General features: G+C 46.7%; 1 non-coding gene and 2 pseudogenes across 1 annotated transcript; all 3 read right to left on the bottom strand.

Moving 5' to 3' along the window:
* Nucleotides 1-10,547: 10,547 nt before the first annotated feature.
* On the bottom strand, nucleotides 10,548-14,742 carry LOC147967589 (25S ribosomal RNA; annotated as a pseudogene).
* A 219-nt stretch (nucleotides 14,743-14,961) lies between these two features.
* LOC125511907 (5.8S ribosomal RNA) lies at nucleotides 14,962-15,117 on the bottom strand. Its single transcript, XR_007285177.2, has one exon. It is a non-coding gene; the product is annotated as a 5.8S ribosomal RNA (ribosomal RNA).
* Nucleotides 15,118-15,343: 226 nt separating this feature from the next.
* LOC147967588 (18S ribosomal RNA) lies at nucleotides 15,344-16,068 on the bottom strand (annotated as a pseudogene; the record flags this gene model as incomplete).
* Between the last annotated feature and the right edge of the window lie 3,067 nt (nucleotides 16,069-19,135).

Here is a 19,135-nt window from a genome sequence, read left to right as displayed (position 1 = left end):
CCTTCCAAGTGTCTCCTTTCAGCAGCGGATACCACGCCCTGTTGGGGCAGGATCCTTTTCCACGCTTCCAAGCTATACCTCATTACGGGTATATGAAGCTCAAAATGCCCAAACCAAATGGCATAATCACTCTTGTCAGTGATCCGGACATAGCACTCCGCGCCGAAAACAAAACCACATCCCTGGCCCTTGAGGCATTATCTGAAGCCCTCGCGGCCGAAGAATTAACCGCATTGCGCTCCACGGTGGATAGGGACGATGTGATCTTAGAAAAACGACCCAAATCCACCTCCTTCAAACCGATAGAAGAAATAGTCAAATTCCAGGTCCACCCAACCCCAAGAAGACAACATCTATTGGAGCACAACTAGACCCAATGGTCATTTCCGCACTAAGGGATTTCCTTCGCGAAAACTGGGATATATTCGCCTGGCACCCTTCTGACATGCCTGGAATCCCAGGTGAGCTGGCCGAACATAGCCTTAATATCTTAAAGGGATACAAACAAATCAAACAATCACTGCAGAGCTTTTCCGAGCCCAAACGCCAAGCAATGGGTGAGGAGCTGGCCAGGATAATTGAGGCCGGATTCATCAGAGAAATAAAACATTTGGACTGGCTGGGAAACCTAGTGATGGTACCAAAGATGGACAAATCCTGCTGTTTGTGCGTCGATTTTAAAGACCTCAATAAGGCTTGCCCTAAGGATCCCTTCCCCCTCCCCCGCATTGATCAAATCATCGATGCTACCGCAGGACACGACTCACTATGCTTCCTTGATGCATATTCCGGATACCATCAAATCAGAATGAAGTAGTCGGATCAAGCTGCGACAACATTCATTACACAATATGGGCCATTCTGCTTCAACACCATGCCCTTCGGGCTCAAGAACGCTGGTGCCACATACCAACGCATGATTCAAACATGCCTGGAGAAATAGATTGGTAAGACAGTTGAAGCTTATGTGGATGACGTCGTCATCAAAACTAGGTGCATTGAAACACTAATAGACGATTTATGTCTCACATTTGATAACCTCCATGTGTATGACATTAAGATCAATCCGGAAAAGTGTGTTTTTTCGGCATCCCCGCTGGAAAACAGCTGGGCTTCACCGTTTCCAACAAAGGAATGGAAGCAAATCTAGCCAAAATCCGACCTCTGTCACAATTGGCTACGCCAACAGACCTTAAACAAGTCCAAAAGCTCGCGGGTTGCGTTGCAGCTCTAAGCCGCTTTATCCCCAGATTGGGAGAAAAGGCACTGCCACTCTATCGCCTTCTACGGTGAAGCGATCACTTCGAGTGGATGGACGCGTCAACAGCCGGACTGGAGGAAATAAAAACCCTTCTTGCGAGCAACCCAATCCTGGCCGCGCCAAACGTCGGTGAACCGATGTTATTGTACATATCGCCAACACATCAGGTGGTGAGCGCCGTGTTCGTCGTTGAATGAGAACAGATACAAATTCCCGCTTCAGAAGCCAGTATACTACGTATCCACTGTCCTTACACCATGCAAATCCTGGTACCCCCATTATCAAAAGTTAGCATATGCATTCTTCATGGCATCCCGAAAGCTCTATCACTACTTCCAGGACTGTTCGATCATGGTGGCTTCCGAAGTACCACTCAATGACATTACAAACAACTGCAATGCCACGGGCCGGATTGCCAAATGGGCCATTGAGCTCCTTCTATTTGATATTACATACAACCACATCGAGCTATGAAATCCCAAGTATTGGCTGACTTCGTCGCCGAATGGACAGAGGCCGAACTCCCCAAAGAGTACGACACATATTCCAATTGGGTTATGTGTTTCGATGGCTCCAAAATGCTGGCAGGGCTAGGGGCGGGCGTCGTTTTAACGTCACGTACCAGAGACGTCGTTCAATACGTACTCCAAATACTATACACATGAAGGAAATATGCCCTAGAGGCAATAATAAAGTTATTATTTATTTCCTTATATCATGATAAATGTTTATTATTCATGCTAGAATTGTATTAACCGGAAACATAATACATGTGTGAATACATAGACAAACAAAGTGTCACTAGTATGCCTCTACTTGACTAGCTCGTTAATCAAAGATGGTTATGTTTCCTAACCATGAACAATGAGTTGTTATTTGATTAACGAGGTCACATCATTAGTTGAATGATCTGATTGACATGACCCATTCCATTAGCTTAGCACCCGATCGTTTAGTATGTTGCTACTGCTTTCTTCATGACTTATACATGTTCCTATGACTATGAGATTATGCAACTCCCGTTTGCCGGAGGAACACTTTGGGTGCTACCAAACGTCACAACGTAACTGAGTGATTATAAAGGAGCATTACAGGTGTCTCCAAAGGTAGATGTTGGGTTGGCGTATTTTGAGATTAGGATTTGTCACTCCGATTGTCGGAGAGGTATCTCTGGGCCCTCTCGGTAATGCACATCACATAAGCCTTGCAAGCATTACAACTAATATGGTAGTTGTGAGATGATGTATTACGGAATGAGTAAAGAGACTTGCCGGTAACGAGATTGAACTAGGTATTGGATACCGACGATCGAATCTCGGGCAAGTAACATACCGATGACAAAGGGAACAACGTATGTTGTTATGCGGTCTGACCGATAAAGATCTTCGTAGAATATGTAGGAGCCAATATAGCATCCAGGTCCCGCTATTGGTTATTGACCGGAGACGTGTCTCGGTCATGTCTACATTGTTCTCAAACCCGTAGGGTCCGCACGCTTAAGGTTACGATGACAGTTATATTATGAGTTTATGCATTTTGATGTACCGAAGGTTGTTCGGAGTCCCGGATGAGATCACGGACCTGACGAGGAGTCTCGAAATGGTTGAGACGTAAAGATTGATATATTGGAAGCCTATATTTGGATATCGGAAGTGTTCTGGGTGAAATCGGGATTTTACCGGGTTACCGGGAGGTTACCGGAACCCCCCGGGAGCCATATGGGCCTTCATGGGCCTTAGTGGAAAGGTGAAAGGGCTGCCCACAAGGGCTGCGCGCCTCCCCCCCTTCCCCTAGTCCTATTAGGACTAGGAGAGGTGGCCGGCCACCCCTCTCTCTCTTTCCCCCTTGGGAATCCTAGTTGGAATAGGATTGGGGGGGGAGTCCTACTCCCGGAAGGAGTAGGACTCCTCCTGCGCCTCTCTCTCTCTGGCCGGCGCCCCCCTCCCCCCTTGGCTCCTTTATATACTGAGGTAGAGACACCCTAGAACACACAAGTTGATCCACGTGATCTATTCCTTAGCCGTGTGCGGTGCCCCCTGCCACCATATTCCTCCATAATACTGTAGCGGAGATTAGGCGAAGCCCTGCTGCTGTAGTTCATCAAGATCGTCACCACGCCGTCATGCTGACGGAACTCTTCCCCGACACTTTGCTGGATCGGAGTCCGGGGACCGTCATCGAGCTGAACGTGTTCTCGAACTCGGAGGTGCCGTAGTTTCGCTGCTTGATCGGTTGGATTGTGAAGACGTACGACTACTTCCTCTACGTCGTGTCAGCGTTTCCGCAGTCGGTCTGCGTTGGGTACGTAGACAACACTCTCCCCCTCGTTGCTATGCATCACATGATCTTGCGTGTGCGTAGGAAATTTTTTGAAATTACTACAAAACCCAACAGTGGCATCCGAGCCTAGGTTATTTATGTTGATGTTATATGCACGAGTAGAACACAAGTGAGTTGTGGACGATACAAGTCATACTGCCTACCAGCATGTCATACTTTGGTTCGGCGGCATTGTTGGAAGAGACGACCCGGACCAACATTACGCGTACGCTTACGCGAGACCGGTTCCCCCGACGTGCTTTGCACATAGTTGGCTTGCGGGCGACTGTCTCTCCAACTTTAGTTGAACCGAGTATGGCTACGCCCAGTCCTTGGAAGGTTAAAACGGAGTCTATTTGACAAACTATCGTTGTGGTTTTGATGCGTAGGTGAGATTGGTTCTTACTTAAGCCCGTAGCAGCCACGTAAAACATGCAACAACAAAGTAGAGGACGTCTAACTTGTTTTTGCAGGTCATGTTGTGATGTGATATGGTCAAGGCATGATGCTGAATTTTATTGTATGAGATGATCATGTTTTGTAACCAAGTTATCGGCAACTAGCAGGAGCCATATGGTTGTCGTTTTATTGTATGCAATGCAATCGCGATGTAATGCTTTACTTTATTACTAAACGGTAGTGATAGTCGTGGAAGCATAAGATTGGCGAGACGACAACGATGCTACGATGGAGATCAAGGTGTCGCGCCGGTGACGATGGTGATCATGACGGTGCTTCGGAGATGGAGATCACAAGCACAAGATGATGATGGCCATATCCTATCACTTATATTGATTGCATGTGATGTTTATCTTTTTATGCATCTTATCTTGCTTTGATTGACGGTAGCATTATAAGATGATCTCTCACTAAATTATCAAGAAGTGTTCTCCCTGAGTATGCACCGTTGCCAAAGTTCGTCGTTCCCAGACACCACGTGATGATCGGGTGTGATAAGCTCTACGTCCATCTACAACGGGTGCAAGCCAGTTTTGCACAAGCAGAATACTCAGGTTAAACTTGACGAGCCTAGCATATGCAGATATGGCCTCGGAACACGGAGACCGAAAGGTCGAGCGTGAATCATATAGTAGATATGATCAACATAACGATGTTCACCATTGAAAACTACTCCATCTCACGTGATGATCGGACATGGTTAGTTGATTTGGATCACGTAATCACTTAGAGGATTAGAGGGATGTCTATCTAAGTGGGAGTTCTTAAGTAATATGATTAATTGAACTTAAATTTATCATGAACTTAGTCCTGGTAGTATTTTGCAAATTATGTTGTAGATCAATAGCTCGCGTTGTTGCTTCCCTGTGTTTATTTTGATATGTTCCAAGAGAAAATTGTGTTGAAAGATGTTAGTAGCAAAGATGCGGATTGGATCCGTGATCTGAGGTTTATCCTCATTGCTGCATAGAAGAATTATGTCCTTGATGCACCGCTAGGTGACGGACCTATTGCAGGAGCAGATGCAGACGTTATGAACGTTTAGCTAGCTCAATATGATGACTACTTGATAGTTTAAGTGCACCATGCTTAACGGCTTAGAATCGGGACTTCAAAGACGATTTGAACGTCATGGACCATATGAGATGTTCCAGGAGTTGAAGCTAATATTTCAAGCAAATACCCGAGTTGAGAGATATGAAGTCTCCAACAAGTTCTATAGCTAAAAGATGGAGGAGAATCGCTCAACTAGTGAGCATGTGCTCAGATTGTCTGGGTACTACAATCGCTTGAATCAAGTGGGAGTTAATCTTCCAGATAAGATAGTGATTGACAGAATTCTCTAGTCACCATCACCAAGTTAGTAGAACTTCGTGATGAACTATGATATGCAAGGGATAACAGAAACGATTCCCAAGCTCTTCGTAATGCGGAAATTGACGAAGGTAGAAATCGAGAAAAACATCAAGTGTTGATGGTAGACAAGACCACTAGTTTCAAGAAAAGGGCAGAGGGAAGAAGGGGAACTTCAAGAAGAACAGCAAGCAAGTTTCTGCTCAAGTGAAGAAGCCCAAGTCTGATCCTAAGCCTGAGACTAAGTGTTTCTACTGCAAAGGGACTGGTCACTGGAAGCGGAACTACCCCAAGTGATTGGCAGATAAGAAGGATGGAAAGTGAACATAAGTATATTTGATATACATGTTATTGATGTGTACTTTACTAGTGTTTATAGCAACCCCTCAGTATTTGATACTAGTTCAGTTGCTAAGATTAGTAACTCGAAACGGGAGTTGCAGAATAAACAGAGACTTAAGGGTAAAGTGACGATGTGTGTTGGAAGTGGTTCCAAGATTGATATGATCATCGTCGCACACTCCCTATACTTTCGGGATTAGTGTTGAACCTGAATAAGTGTTATTTTGTGTTTGCGTTGAGCATGAATATGATTTGATCATGTTTATTGTAATACGGTTATTCATTTAAGTAAGAGAATAAATTGTTGTTCTGTTTACATGAATAAAACCTTATATGGTTACACACCCAATGAAAATAGTTCGTTGGATCTTGATCGTAGTGATACACATAATCATAATATTGAAACCAAAAGATGCAAAGTTAATAATGATAAGTGCAACTTGTTTGTAGCACTGCAGTTTAGGTCATATTGGTGTAAAGCGCATGAAGAAACTCCATACTGATGGGCTTTTGGAATCACTTGATTATGAATCAGTTGATGCTTGCGAACCATGCCTCATGGGCAAGATGACTAAGACTCTGTTCTTCGGAATAATGAAGCGAGCAACAGATTTGTTGGAAATCATACATACTGATGTATGTGGTCCGATGAATATTGAGGCTCGCGACAGGTATCATTATTTTCTGATCTTCACAGATGATTTAAGTAGATATGAGTATATCTACTTAATGAAACATAAGTCTGAAACATTTGAACAGTTCAAAGAATTTCAGAGTGAAGTAGAAAATCATCGTGACAAGAAAATAGAAGTTTCTACGATATGATCGTAGAGAGGAGTATTTGAGTTACGAGTTTGGCCTTCAGTTAAAACAATGTGAAATAGTTTCACTACTCATGCCACCTGGAACACCACAATGTAATGGTGTGTCTGAATGTCATAACCGTACTTTATTAGATATGGTGCGATCTATGATGTCTCTTACCGATCTACCACTATCGTTTTGGGGTTATGCATTAGAGACAGCTGCATTCACGTTAAATAGGGCACCATCTAAATCCGTTGAGATGACACCGTGTGAACTATGGTCTGGCAAGAAACCTAAGCTGTCGTTTCTTAAATTTGGGGTTGCAATGCTTATATGAAAAAGTTTCATCCTGATAAGCTCAAACTCAAATCGGAGAAGTGCGTCTTCATAGGATATCCAAAGGAAACTATTGGATACACCTTCTATCACAGATCCGAAGGAAAGACTTTTGTTGCTAAATTCAGAAACTTTCTGGAGAAGGAGTTTCTCTCGAAAGAAGTGAGTGGGAGGAAAGTAGAACTTGACGAGGTAACTGTACCTGCTCCCTTATTGGAAAGTAGTACATCACAGAAAACTGTTTCTGTGACACCTACACCAGTTAGTGAGGAAGCTAATGATGATGATCATGAAACTTCAGAACAAGATACTACTGAACCTCGTAGATCAACCAGAGTAAGATCCGCCCCAGAGTGGTACGGTAATCCTGTTCTGGAAGTCATGCTACTAGATCATGATGAACCTACGAACTATGAAAAAGCGATGGTGAGCCCAGATTCCGCAAAGTGGCTTGAAGCCATGAAATCTGAGATGGGATCCATGTATGAGAACAAAGTATGGACTTTGGTTGACTTGCCCGATGATCGGCAAGCAATTGAGAATAAATGGATCTTCAAGAGGAAGACGGACGCTGATAGTAGTGTTACTATCTACAAAGCTAGAATTGTCGCAAAAGGTTTTCGACAAGTTCAAGGTGTTGACTACGATGAGAGTTTCTCACTCGTATCTATGCTTAAGTCTGTCCGAATCATGTTAGCAATTGCCGCATTTTATGAAATCTAGCAAATGGATAAACAAAACTGCATTCCTTAATGGATTTACTAAAGAAGAGTTGTATACGATGCAACTAGAAGGTTTTCTCGATCCTAAAGGTGTTAACTAAATATGCAAGCTCCAGCGATCCATCTATGGCTGGTGCAAGAATCTCGGAGTTGGAATATACGCTTTCATAAGTTGATCAAAGCATATAGTTTTATACAGACTTGCGGTGAAGCCTGTATTTACAAGAAAGTGAGTGGGAGCACTACAGCATTTCTGATAAGTATATGTGAATGACATATTGTTGATCGGAAATAATGTAGAATTATTCTGTAAAGCATAAAGGAGTGTTTGAAAGTAGTTTTTCAAAGAAAGACTTTGGTGAAGCTACTTACATATTGAGCTTCAAGATTTATAGAAATAGATCAAGACGCTTGATAAGTTTTTTCAATGAATACATACCTTGACAAGATTTTGAAGTAGTTCAAAATGGAACAGTCAAAGAAAAAGTTTCTTGCCTGTGTTACAACGTGTGAAGTTGAGCAAGACTCAAAGTCTGACCACGGCAGAAGATAGAAAGAGAATGAAAGTCATTCCCTATGCCTCAGTCATAGGTTCTATAAAGTATGCCATGTTGTGTACCAGATCTATTGTATACTCTACACTAATTGGCATGGGAGTACAATAGTAATCTAGGAGTAGATCACTGGACAGCGGTCAGAATTATCCTTAGTGAAATAAGGATATGTTTCTCGATTATGGACGTGACCAAAAGGTTCGTCGTAAAGGGTTACGTCGATGCAAGTTTTGACACTGATCTGGATGACTCTAAATCTAGATCTAGATACATATTGAAAGTGGGAGCAATAAGCTAGAGTAGCTCCGTGCAGAGCATTGTTGACATAGAAATTCGCAAAATACTTACGGATCTGAATGTGACAGACCCGTTGACTAAAATTATCTCACAAGCAAAACATGATCACACCTTAGTACTCTTTGGGTGTTAATCACATAGCGATGTGAACTAGGTTACTAACTCTAGTAAACCCTTTGGGTGTTGATCACATATCGATGTGAACTATGGGTATTAATCACATGGTGATGTGAACTATTGCTGTTAAATCACATGGCGATGTGATCTAGATTATTGACTCTAGTGCAAGTGGGAGACTGAAGGAAATATGCCCTAGAGGCAATAATAAAGTTATTATTTATTTCCTTATATCATGATAAATGTTTATTATTCATGCTAGAATTGTATTAACCAGAAACATAATACATGTGTGAATACATAGACAAACAAAGTGTCACTAGTATGCCTCTACTTGACTAGCTCGTTAATCAAAGATGGTTATGTTTCCTAACCATGAACAATGAGTTGTTATTTGATTAACGAGGTCACATCATTAGTTGAATGATCTGATTGACATGACCCATTCCATTAGCTTAGCACCCGATCGTTTAGTATGTTGCTACTGCTTTCTTCATGACTTATACATGTTCCTATGACTATGAGATTATGCAACTCCCGTTTGCCGGAGGAACACTTTGGGTGCTACCAAACGTCACAACATAACTGAGTGATTATAAAGGAGCATTACAGGTGTCTCCAAAGGTAGATGTTGGGTTGGCGTATTTCGAGATTAGGATTTGTCACTCCGATTGTCGGAGAGGTATCTCTGGGCCCTCTCGGTAATACACATCACATAAGCCTTGCAAGCATTACAACTAATATGGTAGTTGTGAGATGATGTATTACGGAATGAGTAAAGAGACTTGCCGGTAACGAGATTGAACTAGGTATTGGATACCGACGATCGAATCTCGGGCAAGTAACATACCGATGACAAAGGGAACAACGTATGTTGTTATGCGGTCTGACCGATAAAGATCTTCATAGAATATGTAGGAGCCAATATGGGCATCCAGGTCCCGCTATTGGTTATTGACCAGAGACGTGTCTCGGTCATGTCTACATTTTTCTCGAACCCGTAGGGTCCGCACGCTTAAGGTTACGATGACAGTTATATTATGAGTTTATGCATTTTGATGTACCGAAGGTTGTTCGGAGTCCCGGATGAGATCACGGACATGACGAGGAGTCTCGAAATGGTCGAGACGTAAAGGTTGATATATTGGAAGCCTATATTTGGATATCGGAAGTGTTCCGGGTGAAATCGGGATTTTACCGGGTTACCGGGAGGTTACCGGAACCCCCCGGGAGCCATATGGGCCTTCATGGGCCTTAGTGGAAAGGTGAAAGGGCTGCCCACAAGGGCTGCGCGCCTCCCCCCCTTCCCCTAGTCCTATTAGGACTAGGAGAGGTGGCCGACCACCCCTCTCCCTCTTTCCCCCTTGGGAATCCTAGTTGGAATAGGATTGGGGGGGAGTCCTACTCTCGGAAGGAGTAGGACTCCTCCTGGGCCTCTCTCTCTGGCCGGCGCCCCCCTCCCCCCTTGGCTCCTTTATATACTGAGGTAGAGACACCCTAGAACACACAAGTTGATCCACGTGATCTATTCCTTAGCCGTGTGCGGTGCCCCCTGCCACCATATTTCTCGATAATACTGTAGCGGAGTTTAGGCGAAAGCCTGCTGCTGTAGCTCATCAAGATCGTCACCACACCATCGTGCTGACGGAACTCTTCCCCGACACTTTGCTGGATCGGAGTCCGGGGATCGTCATCGAGCTGAACGTGTGCTCGAACTCGGAGGTGCCGTAGTTTCGGTGCTTGATCGGTTGGATCGTGAAGACGTACGACTACTTCCTCTACGTCGTGTCAGCGCTTCCGCAGTCGGTCTGCGTTGGGTACGTAGACAACACTCTCCCCCTCGTTGCTATGCATCACATGATCTTGCGTGTGCGTAGGAAATTTTTTGAAATTACTACGAAACCCAACAACACAGATTCCAATAACGCAGCCGAATACGAGGCCTTATTGCATGGTCTCCGGATGGTTGTCTCCATGGGCATACAGTGCCTGGAAGTGCGCGGGGACTCACACCTCCCAATATCTTGAATAAATGGAGACTTCGATGCCAAAGACCCGAAGATGGCAGCTTATTGCAATGCCCTTCTCAAAATGTTGGCACGGTTCGAGGGACTCGAGTTCCATCATGTCGCTCGAGAAAGTAATCAAGCGGCGGACATTCTTGCTCGCATAGGCACTAAGAGCGACCCCGTCCCACCTAACATTTTTCTGGAAAGGCTTTTTAAGCTATCCGTCGTATGGCAGGGCGAGGGCAAGTGTGAATCAATGGTTCATCTCGTACTAGGTTAATTACTATCGTGACACTTTCATCAGTAGGGTAAAACTAACTTGTCTCACGACGGTCTAAACCCAGCTCACGTTCCCTATTGGTGGATGAACAATCCAACACTTGGTGAATTCTGCTGCACAATGATAGGAAGAGCCGACATCGAAGGATCAAAAAGCAACGTCCCTATGAACGCTTGGCTGCCACAAGCCAGTTATCCCTGTAGTAACTTTTCTGACACCTCTAGCTTCAAACTCCAAAGATCTAAAGGATCGACAGGCCACACTTTCACGGTTCGTATTCGTACTGGAAATCAGAATCAAACGAGCTTTTACCCTTTTGTTCCACACAAGATTTCTGTTCTGGTTGAGCTCATCTTAGGACACCTGCGTTATCTTTTAACATATGTGCCGCCCAGCCAAACTCCCCACCCGACAATGTCTTCCGCCCAGATCGGCCCGGTAAGGCCGGGCCTTGGAGCCAAAAGGAGGGGACATGCTCCCACTTGTCCTACACCTCTCAAGTAATTCCACAAAGTCGGACTAGAGTCAATCTCAACAGGGTCTTCTTTCCCCGCTGATTCCGCCAAGCCCATTCCCTTGGCTGTGGTTTCGATGGATAGTGGACAGGGACAGTGGGAATCTCGTTAATCCATTCATGCGCATCACTAATTAGATGACGAGGCATTTGGCTACCTTAAGAGAGCCATAGTTACTCCCGTCGTTTACCCGCACTTGGTTGAATTTCTTCACTTTGACATTCAGAGCACTGGGCAGAAATCACATTGCGTCAGCATCCGCGAGGACCATCGCAATGCTTTGTTTCAATTAAATAGTCAGATTCCCCTTGTCCGTACTAGTTCTGAGTCGACTGTTTCATGCTCGGGGAAAGCCCCCGAAGGGGCGATTCCCAGTCCGTCCCCCGGCCGGCATGCGGCGACCCGCTCTTGGCGCGTGTCGGGGATATACCCCAAGGCGTAAGCCGGTCGGAAGTATAACCCGGTCGGACTTGGCGGTTTACTTGAGACCCGGCTGAGACTTGATGATTCACTGGCGACCCATTTGGACTTGGCGGTTTACGGTTCATTGGTAATCCAGTAGGCGGGTAAGAGGAGCGACAAGACCCGATGGCTCAACAGGCGGTTCATGAAGGCCGGTTCATACTATGGTGGGCCGGTTTAAGAGGAAAGGCATGACGAATATTTACCTTACAAGGAGTTAAGACCACATCGCCCTGAGCCGCCACTCAGATGTCACGGCAGATGTCCTTAGTGTGAGGACTTAGTCGCGAGGCCAATGCATCTATGTTGTAGCTTGAGAGGGGTTGAGCGGAATCGAAAGACGCAATACAAGACAAGGGTTTAGACAGCTCCGGGCCCTGGGAAACATCATCCTGTAATAACCCTACATGTTGTTTGTGGCTAGATCTCATTATGATCATGAGGGAGTCGTCGATAAGCCGGCTCTTTGTGTCTACCCCTAGAGATTATTTTCTTCTTCTTGTCGCTTGTAGCTAGTCCTCTTTGGGGAGCCCTGCCCTCCTTATATTTGTTGAAGGGATGGTTTACAGGTGGAGTCCTATTAGGATTAGGACTAGTCTATCTCTAATACAGACCGGATACAAGTCCTGGTCTTAACTCCTTCAAGGTAAATATTCGTCATGCCTTTCCTCTTAAACCGGCCCACCATAGTATGAACCGGCCTTCATGAACCGCCCGTTGGGCCACTGGGTCTTGTCGCTCCTCTGACCCACCTACCGGATTACCAATGAATCGTAAACCACCAGGTCCAAACAGGTCGCCAGTGAATCGTCAAGTCTCAACCGGGTCTCAAGTAAACCGCCAAGTCCGGCCGGGTTATACTTCCGACCGGCTTACGCCGCGGGGTATATCCTCGAAACCGCGTGAGCAGCTCGAGCAATCCGCCGACAGCCGACGGGTTCGGGGCCGGGACCCCCGAGCCCAGTCCTTAGAGCATATCATTTTCCCAAAGTTACGGATCTGTTTTGCCGACTTCCCTTGCCTACATTGTGCAAGTGGCCAGAGGTTGTTCACCTTGGAGACCTGATGCGGTTATGAGTACAACCGCGCGTGGACGGTACTCGGTCCTCTGGATTTTCATGGCCCGCCGGGGGCGCACCGGACACCGCGCGACGTGCGGTGCTCTTCCGGCCACTGGACCCTACCTCCGGCTGAACCGTTTCCAGGGTTGACAGGCCATTAAGCAGAAAAGACAACTCTTCCAGAGGTCCCCGCCGGCGTCTCCGGACTTCCTAACGCCGTCAACCGCCACATCCCGGCTCGGGAAATCTTAACCCAATTCCCTTTCGGGGGATGCGCGTGATCACGCTATCTGCCGAGGTTACCCCGTCACTTAGGATCGGCTTACCCATGTGCAAGTGCCATTCACATGGAACCTTTCTCCTCTTCGGCCTTCAAAGTTCTCATTTGAATATTTGCTACTACCACCAAGATCTACACCGACGGCTGCTCCGCCCGGGCTCGCGCCTCGGGTTTTGCAGCGGCCGCCGCGCCCTCCTACTCATCAGGGTATGGCGCTCGCCCAGATGGCCGGGTGTGGGTCGCGCGCTTCAGCGCCATCCATTTTCTGGGCTAGTTGATTCGACAGGTGAGTTGTTACGCACTCGTTAGCGGATTTCGACTTCCATGATCACCGTCCTGCTGTCTTAATCGACCAACACCCTTTCTGGATTCTAGGTTAGCGCGCAGTTGGGCACCATAACCCGGCTTCCGGTTCATCCCGCATCGCCAGTTCTGCTTACCAAAAATGGCCCACTTGGAGCACCCAATTCCGTGGCACGGCTCACCAAAGCAGCTGCACGATGCTACCTATTTAAAGTTTGAGAATAGGTCGAGGACGTTGTGTCCCCAATGCCTCTAATCATTGGCTTTACCTGATAGAACTCGTAATCGGCTCCCGCTATCCTGAGGGAAACTTCGGAGGGAACCAGCTACTAGATGGTTCGATTAGTCTTTCGCCCCTATACCCAAGTCAGACGAACGATTTGCACATCAGTATCGCTTCGAGCCTCCACCAGATATTCCTCTGGCTTCACCCCGCTCAGGCATAGTTCACCATCTTTCGGGTCCCGACAGGCGTGCTCCAACTCGAACCCTTCACAGGAGATCAGGGTCAGCCAGCGGTGCGGCCAGTGAGGGCCTCCCGCTCATCAGCTTCATTGCGCATCCCAGGTTTCAGAACCCATTGACTCGCACGCATGTCAGACTCCTTGGTCTTTGTTTCAAGACGGGTAAGATGGGGAGCCCGCAGGCCGTTGCAGCGAAGTGCCCCGAGGGACACTCCTTTCGGCGCGCGGGTACCGGCCTTCCGACGACGGCCATCGGGGGCACCTAGGGCTCCCTGGCTTTGGCCGCCGGCGCGGCCGACAACAGTCTACTCGCCGAGCTGAGCGGCGGACCAGCAAGAGCCGTTCCGCATATGGCCGGGGCGCATCGCCGGCCCCCATCCGCTTCCCTCCCGGCAATTTCAAGCACTCTTGGACTCTCTTTTCAAAGTCCTTTTCATCTTTCCGTCGCGGTACTTGTTCGCTATCGGTCTCTCGCCTGTATTTAGCATTGGGCGGAGTCTACTGCCCGATTTGGGCTGCATTCCCAAACAACCCGACTCGTTGACGGCGCCTCGTGGGGCGACAGGGTCCGGGCTGGACGGCGCTCAAACCCTCCCAAACGCCCCTTTCCAGGGGACTTGGGCCCGGTCTGTCACTGAGGACGCCTCTCCAGACTACAATTCGGATGGCATAGCCGCCTGATTCTCAAGCTCGGCTGCTCCCGGTTCGCTCGCCGTTACTAGGGGCATCCTTGTAAGTTTCTTTTCCTCCGCTTATTTATATGCTTAAACTCAGCGGGTAGTCCCGCCTGACCTGGGGTCGCATCGAAGCGACGTGCGCTTCGTTTGCTGGGTCGTTTTGAGGCCATCATGCCGGCTACGCGTCGGATGCACTGCATTGATAAAGCGAGGACGCCCACCATGCGCTATGTCCGGCGCGGTACGCCGGCAGCCCGATCTTCGGTCCACCTCCCCTTGCGAGACGAGAGATGAGACGCCGCATACTGATTCTCGATGAGGGGGTTGGGAGCGTGTTTTGGCGTGACGCCCAGGCAGGCGTGCCCCCGGCCGAGTGGCCTCGGGCGCAACTTGCGTTCAAAGACTCGATGGTTCGCGGGATTCTGCAATTCACACCATGTATCGCATTTCGCTACATGCTTCATCGATGCGAGAGCTGAGATATCCGTTGCCGAGAGTCGTGTGGATTAAATAGCTTTGCAACACGAGGGATGACTAGCAAGCTAGCCATGCCCCCGGGTTAGGCACAGTTCTCCATGACGCCTTCGGTGCCGTGGGTTCTTTTACCCCGAGCCCCCACCCACTCCGAGGAAGAGAGGTGGTCGAGGCATTGGCCGAGGGACGGATAATGCTGTCGCCGAAGGATTGGATGACGCGTGCGCGGTCTGTTTTGGTCAGGGTCACGGCAATGATCCTTCCGCAGGTTCACCTATGGAAACCTTGTTACGACTTCTCCTTCCTCTAAATGATAAGGTTCAATGGACTTCTCGCGACGTCGGGGGCGGCGAACCGCCCTCGTCTCCGCGATCAGAACACTTCACCGGACCATTCAATCGGTAGGAGCGACGGGCGGTGTGTACAAAGGGCAGGGACGTAGTCAACGCGAGCTGATGACTCGCGCTTACTAGGCATTCCTCGTTGAAGACCAACAATTGCAATGATCTATCCCCATCACGATGAAATTTCCCAAGATTACCCGGGCCTGTCGGCAAGGCTATATACTCGTTGAATACATCAGTGTAGCACGCGTGCGGCCCAGAACATCTAAGGGCATCACAGACCTGTTATTGCCTCAAACTTCCGTCGCCTAAACGGCAATAGCCCCTGTAAGAAGCTAGCTGCGGAGGGATGGCTCCGCATAGCTAGTTAGTAGGCTCAGGTCTTGTTCGTTAACGGAATTAACCAAAAAAATCGCTCCACCAACTAAGAACGGACAAGCACCACCACCCAGAGAATCAAGAAAGATCTCTTAGTCTGTCAATCCTTGCTATGTTTGGAACTGGTAAGTTTCCCCGTGTTGAGTCAAATTAAGCCGCAGGCTCCACGCCCTATGTAGCCCTTCTGTCAATTCCTTTAAGTTTCAGCCTTGCGACCATACTCCCCCTGTCGTGGAATTGTCATGGCAGATGTCCTAGTGTGAGGACTTTAGTCGTGAGGCCAATGCTTCTATGCAGTAGCTTGAAGGTGTTGGTCGGAATCGAGAGTGCATGGCGGATCAACACACAAGACAAGGATTTAGACAGCTTCGGGCCCCGGGAAACATCATCCAGTAACAACCCTACATGCTGTTTGTGGCTACCTCTCATTGTGATCATGAGGAAGTCGCCGTAAACCGGTCTCCCATTTAACCTTAACCCTTTAAGATTGTTTCTTCTTCCTTGTCCCTCTTTGGGGAGCCCTGCCCCTCCTTATATAACTTGAAGGGGTGGGTTACATGTAGAGTCCAACTCGGACTTTAGACTTAACTATTCTGGCTTCTCTTCATGGGCTTCTTAACATCTTGGGCTTCATAACGTCTCGGGCTTCATAACATCTCGGGCTTCATAACTCCTGGCAACCCAGTTACCACCGCCTGTCGGGAGTTAACTGGTGCCGGTTTAAGATGGTCTGCCGGTTTAAGAATGTTTGTTGAGTTATCATCTGACTTAACTCCTGTCTTAACTGTCAGCCGGTTTAACAACCGGCCGGTTTACCGTCTGGGTTAAATGTCTGTTTTACCTATCTGTCGTAACTGTCAGCCAGTTTAACAACCTGCCGGTTTACCATCTGACTTAACACCAACCGGTTTACCACCTGCCTTAACACCTGCCGGTTTACTAAGTCCCAGGCGGGTTATAACTCCGTCCGGATCATACCGCGGGGTATATCCCCAACATTAGCCCCCAGTTTAATTTGGATTTATCCAGGTTAAACTGATCCTGGTCATCCTTAAGTCCTTGTCACTTCCTTCTTCTGTAAAATCCGAGTCAATAGACCAGTTTTAGAATCAATTTGCTGATATTGGTTTGTCACAAAGAAATATTGTGAAGAATAACTCCTTTGACTTCAGCTCCCAATGCTTTAACAAAAATATTGGCCTTTGAAATACTCATTGGATCTTCAGCCGGTTTAAGAATGTAGAACTTGCCAGTTTAAGAATGTGAAACATTACTGGTTTACCATTGCCAATATTGCCGGTTTAAGAATATTGATGGCACCGGATCAGAACTGTTTGTTAACATCAGTTTTGAAAATATACCTCTTATATGCCTATCACTTGTAGCCCCCAAGTCTTAAGAAGGTAGCATAGCAACATCTTAAGACTTGCTTCAATATGAATGTACAAGCTTGAAGAAATCCAGTTTGTTCAACTCAATCACCAGTCAGAAATGAGTATTCCACATATGTAGCCCCCAAGTGTTGGGTTGTCATGCTTGCAGCAACCTTGGACTTGAAATTGCCTTTATGCTTATAAAAACTTCAACCAGTGTAGCCCCAAGGGCTTGGTTATTATGCAATAATGACCAGAGACTTTGTAAATATGATCATGTAAACTTGAGCAGCAATGTGTAGCCCCCAAGGGCCGGCTCAATAAGATAATATTGAGCTGGGACTTGATATATTCTTCAATGAAAATAACATCATATGATGTAACCCTCATCATGGGGCTTGAACCTACGTCCACAAGGTTAAGAGCCTTGTGCTTTACCAACTGAGCAGTGGATCCTTCAATAATAGATGAAAATTTGTGTACCTTGAATTGTTGACAGGAGCAATTGGTAGCCCCCAAGGGCCGGCTCATTATGATATGATGAGTCGGGTCTTCAATAAGTGAGCAAACAATGACTTTGCATTAGCCCCAAAGTGTCATGGTGCATGTTTGCAGTGACATGAGACTTGTGTATTTGATGTAATCCCAACTTGAATAATGTAGCCCCCAAGTGCCGGGTCGTAAGCCTGTAGCGACTCGGGACTATTCCTTCAATTGTAGAATAAATCATATCCACTAATAATATGATAGTCATTGCGCTAAAGCGACTTTGAAGACCCTAATCATAATAGTAGCTATTGATAACCATAATAAAATCCAGCCGTGTTGGCTATTAAAATTTTTGAATAATATAACTTGGTTTGAAAACCGATTCCTGCCATATAAACTGGTATATCCATGCACATATGATACATGCTATGATGATGTAATGATGATGCAATGTATGATGCAATATATGATTATGTATATGTATGATCAGGAGGGTTTAAGCTATCGTTCGGATATGACCAGAGCCCCCACGTAGTCATAATTATGGCATTGCGCCAATCAAGAGGTGTAGCTGTGGTTCCAATACGACCAAGCCCCAAAGTGATTTCCCTAGTGCCCTTATGCCTATCAAGAGGTGCAACTATGATTCGAACCATAGCCCCCAAGTGATTTCCCTGATGGCCTTATGCCTATCAAGAGGTGTAGCTATGGTTTGGATACGACCAAGCCCCGAAGTGATTTTCCTGGCACCCTTATACTTATCAAGAGGTGTAGCTATGGTTCAGATACGACCAGAGCCCCCAAGTGATTTCCCTGGTGGCCTTAAGCCTATCAAGAGGTGTGACTATGGTTCGAACATAGCCCCCAAGTGATATTGTGTGCTGAGCTTCAAGGGATACCCATGTTTGAGCTGTGCTGTGCAACAGACTCTCTTTGGCCCTTTATGATAATATGGGCTTGATAGCCGGATTACCGAAGTAACCAGAGTTGTGCTCTTATGATAATATTGGCTTGATAGCCGGATCAAGAGGGTAGTAACGCTATGTTCTCTTTGGTGAATACACCTGTGTTTGAACAGGAAGCCCCCAAATGATGTTGCGAGTTGTGCTCAAGGGTACCTATGTTTGAGCTTGTGCTTTTGTAACAGACTCTCTTTGGTCCCTTTCATTTTTCCTGGCAACTCGAACTTGCGAGAGAGTATTCTTTTTGAACTGGAAATTCTTCAACCGGCTACTGAGAGCTTCAAAGCTTGGTGGGAGATAGCTTTCCCTTGAGCCGGATTTTAAACAGGAATCCTTCTTCTTAAGCCGGGAATTTCTTGACGGCTTTTAAATTTTCACCAATATGGCGGTAGCCTCCGAGACCGGGTTATCTTCCCTCCAATGATCCGGAGTTCTTGACTTCACTGAAAACCGGCAATATTTGCTAAGTCATATCATTGTAGCCCCCGAGTCTCAAG

Source organism: Triticum urartu, chromosome 5A (assembly GCF_056163025.1).
Source record: "Triticum urartu cultivar PI428250 chromosome 5A, HENAU_Tu73, whole genome shotgun sequence".
Classification (NCBI taxonomy): Eukaryota; Viridiplantae; Streptophyta; class Magnoliopsida; order Poales; family Poaceae; genus Triticum; species Triticum urartu.
Note: the sequence above shows the minus strand (reverse complement) of the source record. Positions and strands in the feature narration are given on the sequence as shown.